At 41.2% G+C, this 6,036-nt stretch overlaps 1 protein-coding gene across 3 annotated transcripts in view; it reads right to left on the reverse strand.

Moving 5' to 3' along the window:
* SPPL3 (signal peptide peptidase like 3) overlaps window positions 1-6,036 on the reverse strand; it is a 142,006-nt gene that overhangs the window by 103,143 nt on the left and 32,827 nt on the right. The gene's annotated exons all lie outside the window — the stretch shown is intronic.

The following is a 6,036-nucleotide window of genomic DNA, read 5'->3' on the forward strand; positions in this document are numbered from 1 at the left end:
ATACATTAGCACTTTTTGCACGGAATATTTTGGGTGAACTGTTACTTGTTGAGGATACAGAATGGCAGCCATGTTAGTCTGTATTCGCTAATGTATTTGGTTCAGTTTTATATTGCGAAATGCTCAAAGTATAAAGTTGGGGGGTGAACTTACATTTCAATGGTTTCTTGATTTCGTTCTTATAGAACAGAAATTTTGTACAACTTGTTTTACACTTAAATAAAGATAAACTTAATACACACATAAATTGGCCTATGAAGTTCCTAAAGTTATATTGATGAGACCTGCTACCAGTCACTTTCTTCATTTTTGTGGTATTGTTCACAATTATGGTTGATTCTTTTGCACTATTTGTATTCCTCTTCTGTCTTGGAGTCGGTTTTTGAAGTTTTTTTTGTTGAAGCACATCTACCAATACATCATGTGCCAGCAACGCCCCTCTGCCATGTACATTGGTCAAACTGGACAGTCTCTACATAAAAGAATAAATGGACACAAATCAGACGTCAAGAATTATAACATTCAAAAACCAGTTGGAGACCACTTCAATCTCTCTGGTCACTCGATTACAGACCTAAAAGTTGCAATTCTTCAACAAAAAACTTCAAAAACAGACTCCAACGAGAGACTGCTGAATTGGAATTAATGTGCAAACTGGATACAATTAACTTCGGCTTGAATAGAGAGTGGGAGTGGATGGGTCATTACACAAAGTAAAACTATTTCCCCATGTTTATTGCCCCCCCCTCGACCCCCCACTGTTCCTCTGATCTTGTCAACTGCTGGAAATGGCCCACTTTGATTATCACTACAAAAGGCTCTCCCTCCCCCCGCTTTCCTGCTGGTAATAGCTCACCTTAAGTGATCACTCTCATTGCAGTGTGTATGGTAACACCCATTGTTTCATGTTCTCTATATATATAAATCTTCCCACTGTATTTTCCACTGAATGCATCCGATGAAGTGAGCTGTAGCTCACGAAAGCTTATGCTCAAATAAATGTGTTAGTCTCTAAGGTGCCACAAGTACTCCTTTTCTTTTTGTTGAGGATAAGCTTTTTATTGCTCTGCCTGCAGCCTGATAGGTTATAATTTTGCTTTGGTTCCTGTAACAGTGATAACTTTGTGAGCATATTTTGTGTTCATAATAATAAACAGATGCTGTTTCACTTTGCAGCAATATTTAGGCTTGGCTAGAATACTTTCTTACTATATAGATGCATATAATTATAGATGTACAAAGTAATGAGCAAAGACTTTCAGACAAACCATCCCAAGATACAATGCACATTTATTTTATATTAAATAAAGTAGAAGATCAACTGGGAAGAAAACACTTAAATCATCTGAAAGTTTTGCATACTATTTGCCCCTCACCGCTGAGGGTTTAAAGTATCTTGAAATATATTTGATTTTGTACATGAGAAATTAATATTTGTTGATAGTTTAAAAGTAACAAGACAGTTGGAATTTACAGAAGAGAATCATAGCATTGTCCATGTTTAAGTCACCAGCTTTGACCTTTAGTAGCTGTACATTACGTGAGAGAAACCACATTTTTCACTAATATTTGAAGTGGGTCCCATACTTCTGAATCATTTATATCATAAGTTTATAGGAAAATCCAGAAGGTGAAGACAGAAACACATGGCTTCTTCCAGGCCCTGATCAAAGAGTAATTTTATTATTTGAAGTTTACAAGTACCACGTAGGTTGGGCAACAGACTGATGCCAAGTGTGTGTTAAATTATTCAAAAAGTCAACTGCGTGCCTGCCCTGCCTCCTCTCAAGCTAGAACAAAAGGCTCTGGAAAGTCTGTCCCAGTCTTGGAAAACACACACACACTATATAATTACTCAACCTTAGCTACAGCATTACTGCTGCAGTGCTAAAATAGCAAGTACCGTGGGCTCAGGAACAGGAAGCAGCTTTCACACATTTATCTCCATTATACAATAGTTTCCCCAGATCCCTACAGTGAATATGGAAGGGTGCACCTGTCATTTCCCTGACAAGGCTCCCTGCCTCTGTAGCATAACCTTTTCCTGGCCCAGGGGAGGCTGGCCTGAGCTACCCTACTCAGGGCTGGACTGAAGTGTGCCAAGGGGAAGGTTGGGCTTTCCTCTAGGACAAAAACCAGCGGAGATCACTACCCATGATCCATAGCTGGGAAGTGCATGTGAAGCAGGTTTTCCTTTCCACGTCTCTTCTTGTTTCTCTTACGGCCTGGGATCAAGCAGAGGCTTACAAGACACAGTGAAGAATTAAGCTGTTCATACCCCTCACCCCACCCCCCAAAAAAACAGCTGAAACATTTAGCATAGAACCAGCCAATTTAAAGTCAAACACACAAATAAAAAATAATTTAGATTTCAAGATAAGAGTTTTAGATACAAAGATCTCAATCTTCAGCAGGCAGGTCCCATACTATAATTGCAGAAGCAAAACAAAACTGACAAGCTCATAAACAAGGGAGACATACATATGCGCAAGCATCAGACAGGTTTGGGTTCTGCACCAAAAGCTTCAGAAAAGACAGAACACAATCATTTGGGAATTGCACACTGATTTGTTTATATGTTGCCCCTTAATTTCTCATGTGACATGACAAAACAGTACAATTCCTGAAGAACCGATGAAAGCCGTTTCATCCCTAAAACTACTTCTAAAAAGATGAGGTAAAGTACGTTTTATTGCTAGTAGAAAAGGAGTACTTGTGGCACCTTAGAGACTAACCAATTTATTTGAGCATAAGCTTTCGTGAGCTACAGCTCACTTCATCGGATGCATTCAGACAAATGCATGAATGCATCCGATGAAGTGAGCTGTAGCTCATGAAAGCTTATGCTCAAATAAATTCGTTAGTCTCTAAGGTGCCACAAGTACTCCTTTTCTTTTTGCGGATACAGATTAACACGGCTGCTACTCTGAAACCTGTCTTTATTGCTAGTGAGACACATTCATGGTGCATTTTCTGGTAAATGTTTATGTCGTTCTTTGGTATTATGGAACATGCTTGAGAAAGTTATATTTGTGCAAATAATCCATAGTTAGCTAAATTCTCAGTCATTAAAAGGAATTGCCAACACTTAGCTAAATAGACCAAAGGCTTAGCTGTTTCTTCAACTGTCACCTTAATTTTAAAACTTATTTGAAAACATCTTCACCCTAATGGATTTAGTGGCCCACACAAGTCTTTGCGACATGTGATCACAGCACCTCTAAAATAAGCAGCCACTCTGATTAATCCAGACTAACTTGGCTCAATAATTGATTAAAGAATTGACAACTTATTTTGCAGGTAAGAAATATCAAATATGTACTAGTTTTCCTTATTGTGTTTTTAGTTATCCAATCTTCATAATTCTTTCCTCTTTCAAAATTCTTCATAGATTCTGCCTGGGAAAAGCCACTGCAGAAATTACACCCATTAATGAAGACTAAGGCCTCTCCTGTTGAGGGCAAGGGCTGTCATGATTAAGAAAGAGATGGTTAAGGGCTTGCTCAAAAAAATCTTTTAGATGTTAAAAACTATGAAGCAAAATAATTGGGCTTTTTAGGGGGTAGGTGGGGAAGAGGGGTGAAGAAAAAGCCAAAATAGGGAAAGAACAAGTTAAAAAAAATGTAGATAAGTTAGATGTCTTTATGCAGCAGGGCCTGATGAAATTCATCCCAGGGTACTTAAGGAACTAGCTGAAACAATCTCTGAACTATTAGCAATTATCTTTGAGAACTCAAGGTGGATGGGTGAGGTCTCAGAGGCCTGGAGAAGGGCATCATAATAAAGTGAAAGCTCTGTTATCCAGCCCTGTACCAACCAGAAAGCTCTATAAACCAGCATTTCTAATCTTCATAGGCAGTCCGGTTTATAGTCCGGTTGGCACCGGGGTGGCAGGCTCCCTGCCTGTCTCCATGTGGCTCCCCGGAAGCGGTGACATGTCCCTGCTGTTCCTAGGCAGAGGAACGGCCATGAGGGGTTCAGAATGCGGGAGGGGGTGCAAGGCTGGGACACGGGAAGGGGTACAGGGTGTGGCTCTGAGAGGGAGTTTGGGTACAGGAGGGCACTCGGGGCAGCGAGTTTGGGCACAGGAGGGGATTTGGGGTGCCAGATCCGGGGGGTACTCACCTTGGGCGGCTCCCCACAAACTGCAACATGTCCCAGCTGCTCCTAGGGGGAAGCATAGCTAGGTGGCTCTGCACACTGCCCCTGCCCACAGATGTCACTGCCGCAGGTCCCATTGGCTGTGATTCATAGGAGCTTCAGCTGAGAACAAGTACACTCATAACATGTTAAGTTCCCTTTTCAAACAGATCAGAAGATTTTGGAGTTTCCAGAAGCAGGTAGTTAGTATACAAAGGGTCTCTCCCCCGGCGCCTATCTTCAAAAGGTTGGCTTCAGAGGGGGAGAATTTGCATTGCCCTCATTTCATGGTGGTATAACCTTAGGATATCCACTTCACAAGTATGCTCCAAAAAAACCTTTGAAATTCCTCAGACCTTCCAGAGATGGCATTTATCTTGTCTCTCTGCTAAAGAAGTTCCATATAATCTCACCATAGAACATAAACATTTACATGTGTAATACAATGAACTCCAAAGATGTTAAGCCCCATTCAACAATGTTTAACTGAATTCAATAAAGTTTATCTTAATTCCATAAGGTTTGTTCAAGATATCACAGCTTATTGTCAATCCATTACACATGGATTCGACACATTTCCTTTTCTTCATTGTATCTTGTTTCAGAAATAAGAAGAGAACAAAATATATGGATACCACGACTGCTGTCATAGCAATGGAGGAAGATGCACGTATATGATTATTTTATTGGATCAAACATCAGGTCTTGATACAGGCAAACAAATACTTTGTATTAAAGTCTGATCCAAGAGGCGTAGATCGAACGACACTTCAGTGGAGTTACTCCTTCCTCTTAAAGGTCATATGGTAATCCTGGGCAACTTTTCATTCTCCAACAGCCTTAATATGCAGCATACCACAAAATACCACTCAGTTACACCTGCTCCATATGCAGATAAAACTATTGAGAGATGGTGACACATTCTGGGCTACAGCTTTTCATTAAGCCCAAAGTTTACGACAAGGAACAGGATAAAAGTGAACTGCACAACCCAACCCGGATAAAACTGGAATGATCTGTATAGTAGCACTCAGAGAAAAAGGAAGAGGCAGAATCTGCACTGCCTATCCTTTGTCAAAATTATTTGCAGCTGCAGGGTCCTATTCAATGCATCTGTGAACGAGTGAATTCTCACCAGCACTAGGAATCTGGCAGACCATCATTAGCATACTAATATTTATAAAAGGGGTACTTAGTTTATCCTCTACCCTTAAAATATGTAGTCCCACATTTCCCCATAGTTTGCTCATCTCTCAGCAAGTCCAAAGATTTCTAGAGAGGTAGGCTCAGCTTGTACCCAACTTTCCCCAAACTCAGTACTTTTTTCCTATCAGGTGTTTATCTCCTTCCTTACCCCTTTCTGGAGCAGTTTCTTAGGCACTCCTAGGTAATGCTTCAGCCTCCCAGGCTTCAAAAGCGCTGCCTCCTCCTCTCTCTCCTTGGAATGAACTGTTCCCAGGCAAGAACTGTTCAGCAGCAAGCTGGCCTCCTCCATGGCAGAGGATTTGTCCTCCGTCTTGCAGTCCTGGCCCGGGGTCTCTGCTCCACTGGGGCAGGACCACAGCCTCCCCTGCACCGATATCTTGGGCCCTTTGGCCACGCAGTGAGCCCCTCCAGCCATACTGTCTGTGCTGGGAATCCCTCCAGCTCTTATCAGTGCTGTCCTAACCCTATCGCTGCCTTAATTTCCAGCCGCTGTAAAAATAACTGCTAAAAATTTCCTAAAAATAAAAACTGTTGATAAAAATTTTAATAAGTCATTAATCATCAAAATTAGAAAAAAAATTGTATTCTGCCAAACCTATCTACATCCGATCACTGCCGTTAAAATTGGCTAGGCAACTCCCACTGTGCTCCTGGGGTTGAACTCTCCAGGACTGGCTTCAGGGCCATTTT

This window comes from Lepidochelys olivacea, assembly GCF_965140295.1.
Source record: "Lepidochelys olivacea isolate rLepOli2 genome assembly, chromosome: 15".
NCBI classification, from domain to species: domain Eukaryota; kingdom Metazoa; phylum Chordata; order Testudines; family Cheloniidae; genus Lepidochelys; species Lepidochelys olivacea.